A 21,199-nucleotide genomic window follows, 5' to 3' on the forward strand; every position below is an offset into this window, starting at 1 on the left:
TCTATTTTGAGAGGAGGACGAGAGGAAAGCAGAAGAGAGGAAGGCAGTTGTTGCCAATGGTCTCTAAAGGTAGTTCTGTACGGTTAGCTTGTGAAAGATGTCTTGCCATTAGAAATAGATGTAAAATGAATGGTATTTGTAAGAATTGGACACGGCTTTGCGATACATTTTTTGCTTAGATTGCGAAGTCTTTATATGAATGTAGAATTTAGTACCTTTGAACTTCCTACTCGTGTTTTGCCTCCTAATCACTTTCCAAAACCAATAAGTGTGATAAAATAATTATAATGATGCATATGATATAATTCTGTGTTAATTCAATAATATACATATTAATTATAGTTACTAATATATTAATGTAATTGATGATATAATATTCATTAAATATTAGTAAAAGATGTATAATGTTTATGTATATAATAATTAATAAATTAGTAAATGTATATACATTAATGAGAAACTATAATTTATAATATTATGTATATTTTTATTATTTGTATTAATAATTACTATAGTGTCATAATTATTAATACTTTAATGTATTTGATTATATATGTTATAATAATACAATAATATGAGTGATTAGGTATTAATCATTACTTATCAATTTGTATTAATATGTTAATTAATTATTAATAAATAATGTGTACTTGTATTTTAATTAAAATATTATACAGATATAGTTATATATATATGTAATCAATTAGTAATTGAGAGATGGGGAAGGAGAAATTCTCAATATAGTCAAATTTATGTAATGGTATAGGCTCAATGTGTGAATAATATGCATACCATGATAGACTATGTGAATAGAAATCACCACTAAATGTGTATCTTTGAGAAACTTTGAGAAATGGTCGAGGGTTTTTTGGAGATATAGTTTAGGCTTGATTGTATTAATGTTGATCTATTCTCTATGTATCAATGAGCCCCACATCCTTATATATTGCATTTTCTGTGCGTTCAACATTGTGCGTTCAACATTGTACGAGTCTAAGTTGCCAAAGCTTTTAAAGTTGGAACTATGTTCCTAATATCAACGTCCCATGAACCCTCTTGTGACATTAAATGTGTTTTCAATCCCTAGTGAGAATACTAGCATGAAGCATTAGGAGAATCTAGGTGCAATGTCTAGTACTTGATTACATGGAGGGTAGCTTTGAAAAGTTGACTTGCATGGGGCAAGACACCATGGGTTGTGGTGTCTTGGTTGTTATGATGGTAAGAACTATTTGCAATGTTCTCATGTCCTCTGGTTTCTTGAGTTATTTGCAACTTTTTGGTGCACTTCCATGTTTTTTCAAGTGAGGGTTTTCATAGGCTTATGGCATAAATTTCCCTTTTGGTTTGGTTTAATACATGGAAAATTTATGTAACAAGCATGTAGCATTATTATTTTGCAATCTTTCAAATCATCCTCTTAAGGCTAACCATGTCAAAGATAAGATAGAGAGAGAAGTATATCTCAAAGGATAACTATTTCCAAAAAAATGAACTCTCAAAATATTTGAGCTAGAGAGCAAGAAATTACTTGACAATATCTCATGTTTTTTATAAAAGTAAGGATGAATCTCCATGATGATGATCTCATGATTTTTATAAAAGTAAGGATGAATCTCCATGATAAGAATAAACTTATTGAAAAATTGTAGGTGAAGAATTGGAGAGAGAGAAAGATGAGGAAGAGGAAAGGAGAGATTATTAGTTTGTTTGATTAGAAATAGGTTTTGCTTGAAATGAAAGTAAAATCACCAAGCTACATGCCAACAATCTTTAAAAACTAGATGAGGAGAAAAAAAATTATTTATGTTTAGCAAAGGCTATGGCCATGCCTATGGCCACCTACAACCAAACAACTATATAAGTTGTTTGTTATGGCCATGCCTATGGCCAATCTATATAAGTTGTTTAGATTTTTTTACAACTTTTAATAGTTGTAGGTTGCATTCAAAACAAAATTTCAAGAATCAAGTTGCTTATGTTTTATTCAAGTCCGAAATTAAAGACACCTACAAGGCTTGATCCTCAAGGTTATTCCCTTGGTTAAACCAAGGGAATAACCTTTAATGGTCAATCGAGTCAACATGTAAATGTCACAGTCCAAGCAATCTCTGTGTGTGAAGAGGATAACCTTTAGTGCTAGATTAGGTAAATCTATATACATTGTCCAAACCTTCCCACCCCATAGAGACTTAGTTAAATAAGCAATTCTAATTCCCCACCACATCAAAACATGAAGGCCTCAACCTTTCAATCGAGCTTGAGGATTATTAAACTTCTAATAGTTATGTTAGGATCACCGATACTTTGGTGATTGTGTACCTTTCTTGTGGGCAAGAATTCTATATTAGCAACAACCAATGTTACCCTTGGTTGAGGGAGAAATTTAGTCACTAACTTCTATAAAGTCATTCGACCTAAATGTGTAGTGTGTAGAGCGACATGAGTAGCATAGTCTAGGGTTGACACAATTCATTTATGATGCATTGAGCAAGGAGTAGCTATAAAAAGTGCCATCAAAGATCCACTTGGTGGAGTGGAAGAGCATCAAGTCAACCTCCTATTATGATGGTTGGGGGCCTATTGGATCTCCAAAAAAAGGAAGCATGTGGCATGCAAGTTACATAATAGATAAAGGAAAGTGGGGACAATGAAGATAGCAACACCCAACATGTCCTATCATATTGTAATGGTTGAATTTGCTTGAAGATTTGATGTCAAGGAACTTGCTATAGTTGAGTTTGTTGAAGATTTATGTCATGGAAGTGTGAACATTGGAGATTTTATATCAAGGAACGTGAATTGTGAACAAATGGAGATTTTATATCAAGGAATGTGAATTGTGAATGTTGATATCTTTGCATATAGTATTCAATTGTGTTTGTTGTGGCAATTTTCCACACTCAATATCTCCATTTAGGGCTTGTGTCTTGCCACAATATAAACCTTATAGCAACCACAATTTGGCTTTGAACTTCCTTTGGAAAGTCTTATTTTCTACTCTTAGTCATGGCTTCATATTCTTCTTGTTAGAATGGACTATAACAAGCTCTTTCTACCCGTTTATTTAATTCATATTTTAATTGAACACGATCATACTTCTATTTCCTTATAGAGTTTTGTTTCAAAGTTTGAGAAATAGGATTTGTATAGGAATATATAAATTCAAAATTATTATGATATCACTATTATTCTATTCACTCTCCTATAGATGCCTTTGAGGGACCACTTATTCTCCTTCACACTTCTACAAATGCCCCCATGCCCTTTTTCCAAGCACTCTCTTATACAAAGCATGGTACAATGGAGTGTCCTTGTGCATGTCAATAAGCTTGTGTAAGGTAACGAGCTTAAAAGGGAAGTTAGTGGGTTGTCATGGTAAGTGATGGCCACAACTCTCCCCCAACCAATCATAGGTTTGTTTGCACTCCAAAAGAAAGTTCACCATACTTCCATGATAGAGCTTTTCCCATATTAGCATGGGTTGTAACTTGTTATACAATACTCACCCATTTTAAATTAGCATTTTTAGACATTTTTTTACATACAAAAGGGTCCCATATAAAGAGGTTACTTACAGATTTAATAAAAAATGGTTATGTTTTATTAAGAAAAAGTTCACATATAATGATATTTATAAATAGGCCTTGAATGCATGCAATATAGAGGGTATATATATAGTGAATTCCATGGGCCCAATAGGAAGGGATAAGTTAGGTAAGGTAAAAGGAGGATAAATTACAACTCACACATTACAAGAAAAAAAATTCTTAGCTTTTTTGGGGTTTTTCCTATAGTTTTATCTTGATTTGGTCTAACATATGGCAACATCGTTCAACAAGCATGTGACATCATTAATTTGTGTGCCTTTAGAAAATCCTAAATCCTATTAAGCTAACCATGCAAACAATAAGCTAGAGAAATAATACTTACATGCTCACATGCTCAATGATTTTTTTTAAAAGTAAGATCTCTAAAAATGCATAAGCTAGAGTTATTGGAATAGCTCTCTTAAGTACATTAATTGTATGTCTAAATAGGAACAATCACTATTCAACAATCTTAGATATTTCTCTAAAGTAAGAAATAGTGTGAATGGTAAAATAAGATTTATTGTTGGTAAACCATAGGTGAAGAGTTAGAGAGATACTAAGATGATGAAGAGGAAAGGAAAGAGACCTATCAACATCTTGATTGGACAAATGGGTAGATCATCAATATTCAATTTATCATTGGATTTCCCAATACTTATGGAGAGGTTGAAATCCCCATAGTTACATTTCATCAATCTCTAACCAACATGCTACAAGAAACTTGATAAGCCTTTTTTTTTTTCTGAAACTTTTGGGTGAGAAGATAACAAAGAATAAGTATACTATTCATTTTGTACTCACATAACTCTCTTCTGTCGTCCTCTCTCTCAATCCTCATGCACTATATAGCTTCTATCTCATACCCCACTATTGCTTCCCTCTCAAATGGTATCAAAGTAGTATTTGGTGCTCTTGGGAGCTCTTGTTGGGGAGAAGCATGAGGTGTGAAGCTTTGTTGCAAAGGTTAAGGATTCAAGCTTCTTGTTTGACATTGATCCTTGCTACCCACACCTTGATAGAGGTACTATTCACATCACCAAGCTCTACATCTAAGGCAAACTCATGCTTCAACTTGAGGAGCCGGTAAGGCTAAATTTGGGGCCTTACATGGCCTAATTTGGTTTTATTTGGGTAGCCATTAGTGGCTAGATTTGATACAAAATAACTTGGATATGGGTGCTCAAAAAGAGGTTTTGGATGCTCAAAGAGATTTAGCAGCGTCAAAGTTTTCCAAGAGAGGAGGAATCATCATTGTGTTCTATTTTTGCTTTGCTCGAATGTATATGCAATAGTTGAGAAAATGAGAATACCTTTTTTTACACAAAATAGAACTATTTTGGTTTGGACAACTCTTTTTGACAACATCTCATGGAGGCTTCCAAATTACTCGCAGCTTTAAGGTAGAATATAGATTTCAATGAATTTATTGTCTTGAAAGATTAGTGTACACTTTGTTTTAGAGACTATATAGGTTGAAATTGATTTGTGAAGGCAATTTGCATGTACTTGGTCTTCAATGATCATTTCATGCTTTGAAGATAGCTAAAATACATGGGAAAGCTTATAAAAAATGCATATGTCCTTCACAATACTAAAATATCATTGTTGCATCAATTTTATGCAAGTTAGATATTTGGCTAGCCATTGCTTGGCTTTGTGGGATACTTCATTTGCAATTCATTAGTCTATTTTGAGCTTATAGTTTAAGCATATATATATATATATATATATATATTGGTGTGCAAACATACACTTGTTATTATGAATTTTTCACTGAGCTTAGAATATGTAGTGTTCAATATTGAAAAGCTTGATGATATGAACCTTTCATATTGGAAAGAGAAAAAATACAATATGTTAGTCCAAAAGAAGCAGGTGAAGTTGAAGTGGGATTAACCAGGAGGATATGGATGGATGCAAACATATGGGATGAGTTAGATGAGCTAGTACACTCCATTATTATGTTGACACTCTCAAAGTCTGTGTATTTTTATGTGAAAAACACAGAAGGTACATATGGTTATGGAAATCGCATGGTGACTTTTATCAAAAAGAAAGTGTAGCCTCACACTTTATTGGATGAAAAAACACATTAATCTCCACGTGGAGGAGGGGGACTTTTATGGCTAATCATTTCAATGAGTCCAACACTATTTTGAACCAACCAACATCTCAAAAGGTCATATTTCATGATTTAGTGAAGGCCTTGTTCTTATTAGTCAACTTGCTTGAGACTTGGAACACTTTCAAGAAGACAACCATTAGTAATGCTACACCTACATGTAGTCTTATGAGTGCTAATGTTGAGAGCAGCTTGCTCACTGAGGTGGTAAACAAAAAGAACAATGTAGGGTCTAAGATCCCTAATGCACTTATGGTGAGAGGAAGGTCAAATGTCAAGGGAAACTCTCACAGGAGAGACAAGTCAAGGAGCAAGTCACATATATAAACAAGGATATATAATGCTTCTTTTATAACAAGAAGGGACACATAAACAAGGATTGCTACAATTGGAAGAACAAGTAAAATAGCAAAAAGGCGAATGAGGATGATGGCAAAAATAAATAGAAAAACAAGGTAAGGATAGAGGAGATAAATGGATGCAACATTGATGATGGTGATGTTTTGTATGTATCCTCTTTGGGTGATGCATTCATGGTTACCATGGATAATGGTATGTCTTAAAAGTGGCAATTGGATTCTAGATCATCATTTCATATATGCCACATAGAGAGAGGATTTCTACATATGATGTTGAAAAGAGAGGATGCATAACCATGCATGTAGCATTGTTGGCATTGAAAAATATACGCTTGTCATTTCCAAATGGTTCTTCTTTTGTAATCCTTAATGTATGGCATGTTTCAAACTTGAAAAAATGTTTAATCAATACAAGAGAGCTTGATGATTGTGGTTATAGAGTGATCTTGGGTGACTGTGTATAAAAGATTTACAAAGGATCTCTTGTTGTGGCCAAAGGGCCAAATCGGGTACTTTGTATCCTTTGCATGTCTCTGGTGTTAAAGGCCATGTTATAGCAGTCACTAAACAACTACATGTTTCTTTATGGAATCACCATTTGGAGCATAATCATTGGAATGAAATTGTGCCGTTTTCTTTATCTTGCATCTCTTTAAAAAAATTATCTTGGTTTTTTGTAGGCATTATCTTGTTGGAGATCTAACTAAAATGTAGCATAGAAGAGATAGTGGGAATAGAATATCAGAATGGTTTGATTTTATTTATAGTGATTTATGTTGGTGAATATCCATGGTTTCATTGGGTGGAGTATCATACTTTGTCACTTTCATAGATGATGCCACAAGAAAGATTTGGGCTTATCCTCTGTTAAGACTTCAAGCTCAGCTCTACTATCTTTAGGTTGAGTGTAACTGACACTTAGCTTGTCCAGTTGTACCACATGCGGACATTAAATAAGTCGGTGATTTTAGACTTAGTCTGTACTTGGTGTGAATGGTCTTACAAACTTTAGTGTGTTGTATTCACTTTAGTTATATGGGTTATGGAATATGATGAAAGGGAGAAGAGAGCATACAGCTCCTCTCTGTGGCTCCAACCCTTCTCTCTCTGTCTCTATCTCTCAATATGGTATCAGAGCCATGCTAGATGGGCTCTCTGGAGTAGGAGGCAATGAAGAAGACCTAAAGAAAGTGAAGATCCATGATTCTCTAAAGACAGGCAGGCTACCATTGATTCTTGAAAGGTATGCATTGAGACATTGAGTTTCCCATTACTCAAACATTGTCTATAGCTTTTTTTTGTCTAAGAGTGCACCAAGGCTTCATTGAGCATGTAGAAGTTGTCAATGAGCACCATGTGCTACTGGTGTTAGATATGATCAATGCCCCACCCTCATTAGGTGCTACCAATGATCCATGGTGCTCAAAGTTGTAAGGCCCCCATTATGAGGAGAAGCCAAGTGTGAGCCCGGACATTGGTGGAGTCCTGACTTGTATATCAGATGAGGTCTATGTGACCGGATGGCAAAAAGGTGACCATTGTGGGTCTAATCTTTGGGTTAGATAGAGTGGTTAAGCTGGTAGCAACTCGAGGCGCATTGCATCGAGTTGTGGTGTAAGGGAGTTAAAAGGGGCCCCTATTGTGGGGTTCGGGGGCCGCGGAAGCGGCCCCTGGCTGGGGGGTCCCAGGGGGGCCAGCGGCCCCCCTGGCGGGGGTCCGGGGGCGCTGCCCCCGGCCCGATGGTAAAGGGAATATTCCCTGGCCGACTAGTGGAGGCTCATATGGTAGGTCGGTCAGCACGCCGACCTAACGACCTTCGCGGGCTATAAAAGCTAAACCTCTTTGCAGCCATCTCTCACTCATCTTTCACCCAGTCAGAGTTGTTGTTCCAGCTAGCCTTAAGCTCTTCACCTATCTTCTGTCTAGATCGCCATCTAAGCTTCACACAGTGGAAGCGCACGGGGGGACAGAGCCATCTTTGTATCAGTTGTTTGGAGTTAAAGAATTTACTGATTCTCCTCTTATCTGTTGTGTACTCTCTATCTCTTTCTCAGATTCTGTTCACTGCGCCGTGTAATATTTTACAACTGGTATGCTCCAAACACAACCTATGAGGCAACGTGAAATGTGCCTGTTGTAGGCAGAATCTTATTGATTGCAAAGACACCACATAATGTGGTTATTGTGTGGTTAAATGCTTGCCCATATCCCTTGAAAAGTGCTTGAAGATTGCTATAAGAAAATGCCTTTGGAAAGGGCTCAGTTAGGAGATAAGACATGAATGTACAAATCTGAAATTAAGTCTTGAACTATTGGTAGCAAAGAATATACAGCATGTATGTTGCCTTGACATGATCTTGGAGCTCTATGTCATGCTCAAAAAGCATCATTGAAGCATAGGTATATGCAAAAGGACATATGCACTTGTTCTTATGCCTTGGAGCTGAAATTTGGAGGTCAAAACATTCAAATCTAGGACCCTTTTACAAGCTGAAAACTTTCATGAATCTGTGGATAGCAAGCATTGTTTACACGGGAAGCACTACATGACATTGATTGGTCCCTATCAAATGTATGGCTTGGGATATGTCTAGGAATGTTTGGAGCATTAGGACAAGCATTGAATGCTACTAAAAATTGAAGTTTGGAGCTGAAAACAAATGCATTTAAAGTGTCTTGGCTGGTTACAAGCAAGGAATGCAGTCCATGACATTGCTTCTTAAAGACAGGGTGTCTATGGTTGTATGTATGGTCATGTATTGGCCCCGACACACTGAAGCAAATGTATGAAGTGATTTAAAGACATTTTGGAGCTAGATAAACCTTGTTTTGCTGAGTATTTGTTGAGTACAACCTGTGAATAGGAGTTTTGACACTTGTACTTGCTGGTTATGCATTGATTTGTGCTCGTATGGTCATATTTGGACTACTACATGTACTTGAAGATGTCTATGAAGTTTTGGAGCATGTATGACATGTATACATCTCAGTTTTAGTTGTGAATCAGTTGTGCTGGTCATCACTAATAGTTTATAGATTTGAAACTACATGTATATACTATGACAGTAAGGTTGCATGAGACAGAGTTAAAGCACCTACATGGTCTATGTATTGACTGATGTACCTACGGGTTATCCCACATGTTTGTGGATGGTTTTGAGATACTGATGGGCTGGAATACTCTAGTTTTAACATTGAATTTGTTGCATAAAACTATCATAAATAGTTCAAGACTGCAGTTACTCGGTTAGACTTGTTGGTTTGCAGGAAGCCAGGCAGTGACTAGATATTGTCTGGTACAATATGGCTAATGCAAATAGGACCGACAACATAACCCAAATAGTGGGGGGAAAGCTTGATAGTAACAATTATGCCATATGGAAGTTCCGCATGGAGAAATTCTTGTTAGACTTGTTGGCTTGCAAGAAGTCAGGCAGTGACTAGATATTGTCTAGTACAATATGGCTAATGCAAATAGGACCGACAACATAACCCAAATAGTGTGGGAAAAGCTTGATAGTAACAATTATGCCATATGGAAGTTCTGCATGGAGAACTTCTTGATACGTAAAGGATGCTGGGAGTTGGTGATTGGAGCAGAAGCTAAACCCAAGCTCCTAGACTGATCAAAGACGAGCACACCGAGCTTGGATAGAAAGAGCTCAGAGGGTTTTGCATTGGTTGTCTCTATGTATCTCGGATGCTATGGTCACTGCAGATCATGAATTGCAAGTCACCAGAATATGCATGGAACATTCTGAGCAAATATTATGGTACAACTACAAGTGCAAGGAAGATATAGTTAAAGCAGAAATTTAGCAACATGGACAGAAAAGGAAGATCTATATAGGATTATGTCATAGAGATTAAGACCATTGTAGATCAGCTGGCATCCATTGGCACACAAGTTGTGGATGAAGACATGGTTGTAGTGACATTAAATGGTTTGGGATCTGAATATAAGTCATTTGATACTTCTATCTTTGTGCGGGCTGAAATGCCAAATTTCAATGAGCTAGTTTCATTGCTCATTCATGAAGAGGTTAAACTTGGCTTGGCTATAGGTTTTAGCAGCTCCAAGAACAAGGATGTTGTCTTTTATTCGCATAAATGCGGTCGTGGCAGTCATGGTAGAGGTTATGGTTCTAGCAAAGGAGGCTAGGGAAATGTATCTTATGGTCATAATAACCAATAGGGTTCGAATGCACAAGGAGGTGGAAATTTTAGAGGCAAGGGGAGATCTAGCCCTAGAGGCAGAGGCTCCTGGCAGCAACAACACTCATCTGACAATCCTAATAAGGATAAGGATGGTCACTATTGTGGAAAGTATGGTCATATTTCCAAGGACTACTGGAAGAAGCAAGGCAATCAAAGAGACAAACAGCATGGACATTATGCATCGTCCAGTTAGGCAGAAGATGCATATGGGGATAGATTGTTTGCCATGACATATGTGAAAGACATGGCTACTGAGAAGTCTCATGAGGATGCAGCTTGGTACATTGATTCGGGGGCATCGAATCATATGACACCTCATGGTGACTAGTTTACAGATATTTGCCTAAGAAGAATGGCTATGTATGCACAGGGGATGACACACAGCATAGCATATAACATAAAGGCAAAGTACCTTTGTTAATCCATGATGGTAGGAAGAAGAACTTACATGATGTACTACATATCCCGTCAATTACTAAAAATCTATTGTCTTTGGGTCAGATGACTAACCAGAATTTACAGGTACAATTTAACAAGCATGGATGCTTCATTGAGGAGTTTAGTAATGGCTACAAATTGATTGCTCGCGGTCATAGGAATGGCAGGATGTTTACTCTTGATGCCACTTTGCCACAGCTGAAAGCAATGTTTGCCCATGGCTCTGGCACAAATAGAGACTTGGAAATATGGCATAAGAGAGTGGGACATGTTAATCTTCAGCGGCTGCAAATGATGCAGAAGAAACAGCTTGTGAGCAGGTTTACCCAAGTTTCAATATACAGATATTGGTCATGTCCATGATTCTTGCCAGTTTGGTAAACAGTTGAGATTACCATTTTTTAGGCATGTAAGAAATAGTACGTGACCGTTGCAGTTAGTTCACTCTAATGTGTGGGGGCCAACCCATAATGCATCCATAGGAGGCTCCAAGTACTATGTGACATTTATTGATGATTGCAGTCGCTATACTTGGGTTTATATCCTGAAAAAAAAGGACGAGGTGTTTGTTGTTTTTCAACAGTTTAAAAAGCAGGTTGAAAAGGAATTTGATTGTTACATCTCTTGCTTCAGTTCTAATAGCAATGGGGAGTATGTGTCAAATGAGTTTGACAGTTTTTGACTAAAAATGGCATACGTAGGTAGCTTATCTACAACTACACTCCTCAGCAGAGTGGGTTAGGTGAATGAAAGAACAAGGTATTGATAGAAGCTACTCGAGCAATGATGAATGAGAAGAGTATGCCACTCTATTATTGGGTTGAGGCTATTATGATAGCCATGTATATTTTGAATAGGACTCCCATTGCAGGTATTCATGAGATGACACCATTTGAGAAACTGTATGGCTACAAGCCTAATGTTAGTCACATGAAAGTATTTGGCTATCTTACTTATGTGCACATCCTTGATGTGAAGAGGAAAAAGTTGGATCCGAAAGCACATAAGTGTGTCTTTATTGGATATTCTCGCAGGAGAAGAAGGCATACAAATGTTATGATCCCTCTACTCAAGATACATTAGTGAGAAGAGATGTCATCTTTGATGTGATGGCCTCCTGGTATGTATCATCAGCTATAGTGCCATCAAATATGCCTTCTACACATGTATCTACAGTTGATTCATAGTAGCAGAGTACTGATTTGACAGGCCCTAGTGGTATGACGATATCTCCATGGATAGGGAGATTACGGAGCTCTAGCTCACCGTCCACTAACACCAGTATGTCAGATGAGGGGGAGATATGATGTGACGGATAGGAAAGGGAAAGAAAAAGTCCTTGATGATACATCCGGTGTGATGACACCTGGCAGGATGACTTCAAGCTATGACTCAGTTGGCATTCTAGACAATGAGCTTGGTATTTTGATTGTGTATACGCCTAGCACTAGGCAGAATAGGTACATTCTGTCTCATGAGAGAGGGGAATCGAGTACTACACCATAGCATAGACAATTGCAAAGAGTCGGGTACCCTATGGATAGGCTGACTTACAGTGGTTTTTTTAAAAAGCATTTTGCTTATATGACAAAGGTGACATAGGTCAAAAAGCTTGCTACATTTGCTGAAGTAGTGACGGATAAAAATTGGTGCACGACTATGGATGAGGAAATAGATGGTTTGGTTGAAAATAGAACATGGGATCTTGTACCACTACCAGAAGGAAAGAAGACCATTGGCTGCAAATGGGTCTACAAGATTAAATGCAAGTCGGATGGCAGTGTAGAGAGGTATAAAGCCAGGCTGGTTGCTAAAGGATATGCTCAGCAATATGGATTAGACTATGAGGAAACATTCAGCCATGTTGCCAAGATGGCAACCATATGAACAATGATCGCATTGAGTGATGATAAAGGCTAGAAATTGCAGAAGATGGACATGAAGAATGCTTTCCTCAATGGTGACTTAGAAGAGGATGTTTATATGGATTAGCTCGAAGGGTATGTACACCCTGATTTTCAGCATTATGTATGTAAGCTAAAAAAGGCATTGTATGGGCTGAAGCAGGCTCCAAGAGCTTGGCATGCAAGGATCACTAATTACTTGCAGAGTTTGAGATTTACTATTGGTAGGGCTGATCACAGTCTGTTTACAAAAAAGATAGGGTAGTGCTGGTCATCTATGTTGATGACTTGATAATCATAGGTGATAATAACTTGGGGATACAACATGTTATGCATATGGTTTCTAGGATGTATCGTATGCTATCCCTACACTACATTCGGATTCTACGAGTGTTATCCAATTAGTCTTCCATACAAAGATGAAGCACGTTGAGATGCAGTACCACTTTATCAAAGAGGTCATTGAGGACAAGTCTATTGATCTTGTCAAGTTCTCAATTGACCAAAATCCTATAGATCTACTCACGAAAACTCTCTCAGTAGAGCGTTTTGCCTTCCTTAGGGAGTTGATGGGTATTGGATGAGATGACCTTTATTCCTCATCCTATTGTACTCTATGTACATGTTGTAGATTGTCTTTTTTTTTTCTTGTTTCCTCTTCACTCAAGGCACATTTGCCTTTAAGTGGGAGGTTGCTAAGGGTAAAGGCACTTATGCCTAGCTACAAATATATTACTACATTGATAGTATCCGCACCTACACATTGTAGGTGGTAGGTGACCATCCCTATCACTTCATTCTTTATTCTTTCAGTGACATTTGAATAAAGGAAAGGCTAGTCATACATTGTGACTATTGGAGTTCCCACATCTCTCTCTCTCTCTCTCTCTCTCTCTCTCTCTCTCTCTCTCTCTCTCTCCATCTGCCATAGCTCACACCTCTCTTGCTTTCGCTTGCTTGTGCTTCCATGTGGGCTTCTCCCTTCAATCATCCATATACAAGGTAATCACAACAATACCCCTATCACTTTGATGGCCATAAAGCGAGTGATCTGCATTTCCAACATGGAAACCAATAGAGACAAGATATTGTGCTATCTTGTCATGCCATGCTCTTGGTGCTTGTTTTAGCCAATACAAGACTTTGCATAGTTTACATACATAATCTAGGTGAACCATTTTCTCATAACCCTATGGCTACTCCATATACACTTCTTCATGCACTCACCATGCAAGAATTCATTCTTTATATCCATTTGAGTGATGACCATATATTTAAGAATTTCGGAGTTTTCATAAAGTTTGGGAATTCCTAATGTGATTGATATTTGGACACATGGTCAAATTTTATCCCCTTACTTGAAGGTGAAATTTTTCCTAGATACTATATAAACAATCCCCCAAAGTCTCACTCTCAAATATGGGGTTAAGATTTAGCCACTTGGTCAAATCTTTACTCCTTATTTGAAAGTGGAACTATGAAGATTCCCAAATTCTCTAATATGGTATTTGATGCAAAACCCAACCTTTTGTTGTAGCCACCACCGTCATGACAACTCTTATAGATGCTATCTTTATCACTAGATCAAATGTCTTGTCATAATTAATCCCATAACTTGGTGTATAACCTTTGGCAACCAATCTTTCCTTATACTTTCTTACACTACCATTTTCATTATATTTTACTTTGTAAACCCACTTATAGCCTATAGCTTTCTTCCCCTTAGGTAGTGGTACCAATTCTCAAGTCTGATTTACATCCAATGCAGTCATTTCTTCATCCATGGCTTTCTTCCAATGTATATGAATAATAAATTTCTTAAGACAAGTGGGCTCAAGTTATTTTATAACCTTCTCCATATATGCATAATGGTGAGCAACATAACCATCATATGTCAACCTATTTACAAGATACCTTACTCTCATTGTCCTCGGCACTTGTGGGGCACTTTGTGATTCTTTTGCATCAGCCTTGGTTTTCTTGCACCAGGCGTACGAATAAGTGGAATACCAAACTCCTCATCCATACTCTAATTTGAGCTATTAGACTCACTATCTACATGTGAATAGCCTATAGAAACATCTAGCACACCAAATGCCTTAACCACCTTTTCTTTTCCCTTGTGTGATACATTTTTTGTATTTGCATGCAACATGCTACTCCATGGTCCCTCAATAGACCTACTAGAAGTGGATTCTTCTGGCTCACTATTAATGTCTATGAGACTATGGACCACATTTTCTATAATCACCTTTTCTTTTGTATCATCCATAACAACCTATTTTTTAGCAACATTCTTACTACTCATCTAAACAAACACAACATCTTTGCTCACTTGTACTTACATGTAACTAGATTATAACACATGTAATCCTTTTGCTCAATGGAATGGCCCACAAATATACACTTTTGAGCTTTTGGATCAAACTTCTTTCTTAGCTCATCTTAGGAACATGTACACGTGCAATGCATCCAAATAGCTTAATATGTGACAAATTCGGTTTCTTGCCTAGTAAACTTCTTCTCTAGTGTCACATCATGCATTGCAATAGAAATACTTACATCTAGCCATTGATATAATATTTGTAGAACCCCATACATCTAAATGTATAACATCAAGTAAATGCTTGCTTGCATCTTTATCATGAGAAAATGCATGCCTTGCCTATTTTCAAAATTGGCATACTTCACACACTTTCTACATATCAACCACTTTGAACATAGGCAAGTCTATCATAATTTCATGTGGCTACATTTTTTTCAATCGTTGCACATTTACATGGTCATTACGTTTATGCCAAAAGTTAATATCAGCCCCACAACTCCTACACTTGTTCAAACATAGAAGCCTTCAGCTACATTTATATACAAGGTAAACATCCTTTCCATATGCTTGCCTTTTGCAATTAGTTTACATTTGTTCCTAAAATATTCTACAAAGAAGCCATTATGATTGAACTTTACTTACAATCCTTGCTCAACCATTTTTCCCAAAATAGGAGGTTCTTTGTGATGTTAGGCACATGCAACACATGAACTAGACACTTAACTTTTCCATCCTACATAGACAATGGGATAGTCCTAACATGAGCAATGATATGTGCTATATTATCACCTATTTCCACAAAACTAGGCATTGCAAGATTTATCATTTCTCTAAATCATTTTTCATGAGACATCATATGGTTAGAGGTATCTAAATTCACATACCATACATTATCAATCATTATTGTTGATGCATCTGCACTTTTACTGCATTCATCATGTACTACATAAAAAACAAATCATCTCTTCTCTTTTGTAAATAGTCGTATAAAATATGACATTTTTTTACCACAATTATGGTATTCTCTATTATCATAACTTGCATTTTGTATGCCACATGCTCTATGCCTCTCTTTGCCTTGAGATTGGCATCTACCATGTGTATGTGATTGCTCTTGTGAATCATGTAACTGCCCTTGATTTTTCACATAACAGCTAGCACCACAGCCTCTACTACACCACGACCTCTATCTCTATTTGTGTTGGAGTAGAGGACTTATTCTAAAGTTTTCTTGCTTTGTGACAAAGATGGAGTAAGATTGAACTTTTTTTCTTCTAATATCAACATAGATATTAGATCTACAAAATTAGAGATGATGTCTCCTGTGTTGATGGAGGTTCAAAATTGCTTGTACTTCTCACCCAAGCCATCCAAACATGTAGCCATTATATTATCATCATCAATCTATACTTTAATAGACCCAAGAACTTCAACAATGCTTATTTTTCAATGCATAGTCATTAATAGGCAGATTGCCATGCTTGACATTATTTAACTCAGACTTTAATTGCAACTTTTTAGGTTTGGTATTTGTACAAAGAGTTTGACCAGATCATCCCATGCTTCAATAGAACCATATGTATCATCATGTATATGCCCAATCATATTGATCGAAACACTAATAGAAAGGCAATAAATAACTTTTTGAGAACCCTAGTTCCATTCCTTAAATGCCTTAGCCTACTCAAGAGTGGTATTTTCCTTTGGTAACTCTAGAGTCTCACCATCATTATCTCCTTCAATGTAGTCCAAATAACCTTTATCCATAAGGAAATTAGTCAATCTGAACTTCCAAGCATGGAAGTTGTGCTTATCAAGCTTTTCACTGACAATCTAATTAAATCCCTTAGATATTATGCAATAGAATCCACAAACATGCTTTCATCAACAACAACCTGCTAAGTTAGGTAAACTGTCACACTTATTGAACTCAGTACATAAGCATACCCTAAGCAACACCTATAATGTTTGAAAATATCTAAATACTATTTACCACATCCAATACCTACAACCTATTTGCAAAATGACAAGGTTTGTAGAGTTTATGAATCTTATTAGATTTTCATACGAATAGCCTTAAACTCCTGAAGGAGGCCAAAATGCTCCCAAAATGTGAATCTAGCCACATAAGCTTAGATCAAAGGTCTGAAACATTCCCTCAAGTACTTCAAGCTCTCAAAGATGGCTCATCAATTAGAGGCCACATGAGAGAAATCTCCATAGGTGTACTCCATAGTAGAGTTTTCTTGTAGACTCTTGTACTCGTGATTTATAGTTCCTTGCTTGAGTGCTACTTTGATACCATGAAGAGATGGGGGGAGAGAGAGGAAGCTTGAGCTCTTGCAAGGAACAAAACACACAAAGCAAATGCACATAAGATAAGAAGTTGAAACTCTAGTCTTTTTTCTTCTTCTTCTTCTTCTTCTTCTTCTTCACTATATGAGTCTATCAAGAATAAGAGAAAGTACAACATACATAATATACAAGCGGTCTATAGTGTGAACACACTAAATAGGAAGATGACTATATAGATATTGTGCAACTCAACTAGGTGGACTAACTAATGTCTAGCTATAAAGTATCACTGGAATGATATGCCAATGCATGTACCAAACATGTTAGTGATATGAATATGAAAATAATCATCCACGTACGTGAGTGTGAGCTTATGTTAAGCTTGACATCTCAATAGCAATAGGGCCTAGAGGTGGAGCCATATCATAGCAACTCAGTGGATTAATATTTACATTAAAGAAAAGTGGCAGAAACCTTTCCTCGTAGGGTGTATGAATGAGGGAATGAGGTCAAGGGGTCGAAATAGGTAGATATTCTTCTTCTCAAGGGACCTTATATTTAGAATCTTTGAGAATTTCTACCTCCCATGCTCTTTTTTGTCATACTCCCTACCATGTCAGTGGAAGGGATAGTAATATCGAAGCCTAGTTGCTCGTTCAATCTCATCGGAGATAAACGTATTCCATGTTACTTTGCCTTGCTCCAAGAGTGGGTACTTCCATTTTGGCTATTCTATCTAGGCTTCCCAAGGATTCATAAGTTAGGTATCTACTTGCAGTCCCTTGATATGACTAAATGCTTTGAAGGTATCATGGTTCATTTGGTAGGTCCACTTCTTTGCCATGCTTTTGGCCACTACCATAAGGATTGTGACTATTTGTAGGGATAAGGGCTCCTTAAAGTTATCAATCTCATCAATCTTGAAATAAAAATTACTACCTTGTTGGATTCCCCTTGTGCCTTGTACCTTTGAAGTTTCTCCTCTAGCATTCTTTTGTGCAACTCTCCTCTTCATTCTTCATGAGCTCATGTGGAATGGGGTGATTTGAAACTTTCTGGTGTTGCATCTTAAGCTCTTCTTCCATATCATCATAGGCCTCTTTTTTTTTTACACTCATCTCTATAGTGGGTCTTGCTATGAAGTCAAGTAGATGTGGTAGATCAGGGAGATCTGTTGGTGGTATCATGAGAATTGGTGGCTCAAAAGTGAAGGGGTCCTAAGAGGAGAAGGCTCATCTTTTAAAAGCCCCATCACTTCTGGCTCATGATTCTTATACCCTTTCTATTGTAGGTGTCATATGAGATCTTGCTTGATTGTCTCAACTTTCACTAAAAACTTTCACTAAACATATTGTCTTGACTTGTTCCATACTATCCAGGATGTTACATACGATTCCAAGTTGTGCCTTGAGCTCATTAGGATCATTTGTTTGAGGGGTGCATGCATTGAGGGCCACTTCTTTGTAGATTTTTTGCTAAGTTGGATAACTTCAAGAGCATCTCCCCACATAGTCATTGTACTTCCCCTTCCACAGAGTTTGTAGCTTGGGCCAGTTAGTTAGTTAATGTTTGTTACAGGGTTTCAAATGTGATCTTCCATTGTTCTCTCTCTTGCATGTGTTACTCACATTCTCTCTTCTTATACCACACTTTAGCCTTCTCTTGAGAAAGTTGAGGGCTCTTTTTATTAAAAGTTGTTCAATTCAACTTTTTTTTGCTCAATATATCATTGTTTACTTTGTATTCCTTCAAGTCTATCCTTGCTTCTTGAAGCTCAATGATAGTGTCTCATAGGGTAGTCTTCTTCATTTCTAGTTTCTCCAATAGCTCTTTTATCTGTGCTGTGTCTTTTCCTTTGGTTTCTAAGATTTCTTCTTGTAAAGATTTCTCCTTTTCATGTAGCTCTTTTTGAAGTTCTTCCCTCAAGTCACTCTCTTTTTCTTGTAATTCTCTTTGGAATTATATCTATAAAGAGTCCTTGTCTTGTAGTGTCTTCTGAAACTCTTCTTGTAACATTTCTTCCTTCTTGTCGAGTTCCTCAAACTTTCCATGAAGTACAATCTCCTTTTCTACCAACTTTTTTTAGATCTTTAAATCCTACTTCTATGCTTGAATGATGAAGTTCTTCAACTCTTATTGAGTCTCTTCTAGCTTCTCCTACAGCTCTTACCTCTCTCTGAATGCCTTGACTTTCCTCCTCGCACATCTTCTCCAAGGTCTCTAGTCCACTCACTTTCCTCCTTTCAAGCTCCTCACACATATTCTCCAAGGTCTCTAGTCCACTCACTTTTTTGTGTTGCTCTTGATGATATTGAGTGCTCTTGGTGGACTCAACTTGCTACTTCTTTTCTTTTTGTGTGTCATTGCCAAAATCTTGTGAAGATTGGTGCTTTATAAGCTCAAAAACTTGAGCTTATAGTTGCTCCATTTGCTTCATCTAGGCATGCATTTGATGCATCTTAAGGAGGAGAGCTAGAGTAATAGGCTCTTCTTCTTCTTCTTTTTCCTTATCTTTGTTGGAGTTTCTTTCCCCTCAAGATAGCACCTATCTACTATCACATTGAGGGTTCAATAGACTCTTTGACAGTCCTCACATAGTCTTCTTTCTCTTATCTTGAAAGTTGTTCTTCTTTAGCTTTGCAATTTTTAAATTCTATCTTAGATGACTTTGAGATTTCTCCACTAGTCTCGTGTCTTCTTCATCCTTATCCCCTCCTCTTTGGTGTTTTAGTCTTTTTGGTTGGTATTTTGCTTCCTTTTCTTATTCTTCTAGGCTAGATGGTGGGTGAGGGAATATGTTGGCTCTTGTAGTGATTCCAACATGGATTGCTATGAGACGAAGAAGGTACTACCATAATTTATGATGGTATTATTTGCCTTCATGTGATTAAGTTCAAAGGTTGTATTTCACTCATAGACCTTGTGGGTCATGGGGTGAGTCTATCATAATGTCTTCCATCAACAATTATATGAAGCTTTACCAATGGGAAATGTTGAAAATGTTTTGTCTTGTAGCATAGCTAATGTGTTTTTTGCCGGTGTGGTGAGTTTGTCTCAATGTCTTCCATGACCAACTTGGGAATCCTAAGCTGCTAGCTAGTTGTGGGTTTGTTGTATATGAAGAGGTGGTGGAGCACATGTGATGTGACTTTCTACTCCTCATCTTATACACTCGATAGGAGCACTCCCTTGAAAACCCTATATTTACTAGAGGTGCCAATATTTATAACATGTATCCCTTGTATTTGGATCTATTGATCATGTTTTAGTCATGATTGAACTTCCACATGTATCTCTTTGGCATTGCCATCTTGGGCATATGTATAAAGGAATGAAAATCTTGACTCGTTTTTGTAGTATTTACTACCTCTTGACTACTCATGTTTTGATTCATGTGAACATTGTTTATATGGGGTGCAAACTCGTAACTCACATAAAGAGTCTGGCTCTATGCATGTGGGTGAGTAGTTGGCTCTTGTGCATCCAGATGTTTGTGGCCCCATGCCCTATTAATCGTTGGGTGGTGCAAAGTATTTTGTTACATTCATTGATGAGTATTCACATAAGGTCTAGGCCTATCCCATGAAGCTAAAGTCAGACGTTTTAGCCCTATGTTTCAATGCTTTCTTGTTATGGTTGAGAATTGGTTTGGGCATCGGTTGAAATAGCTATGAATTGACAATGTAAAGGGAAAATAAGGAATTTGAGCAATTTTATAATAAGAGGGATCTTAAGTGATGATTGACTACCTCTTACACTTGACACTGGAATGGTATTATAGAGTGCATGAATATGACTATTCACAAAAGGGTCTATAGTATGCTTAGTTAGGTAGGCTTACCACAATATTTTTGGGTTGAGGTAGTTACTATTGTAATTCATTCATTAATAGATCCCCATGTATTGCTCTTAGTGGGATAGAGTTGTAGAGAAGGTATGGTTGG

This window comes from Lygodium microphyllum, chromosome 17, assembly GCF_053477565.2.
Source record: "Lygodium microphyllum isolate KBCC chromosome 17, Lygodium_microphyllum_v1.1.10, whole genome shotgun sequence".
Classification (NCBI taxonomy): domain Eukaryota; kingdom Viridiplantae; phylum Streptophyta; class Polypodiopsida; order Schizaeales; family Lygodiaceae; genus Lygodium; species Lygodium microphyllum.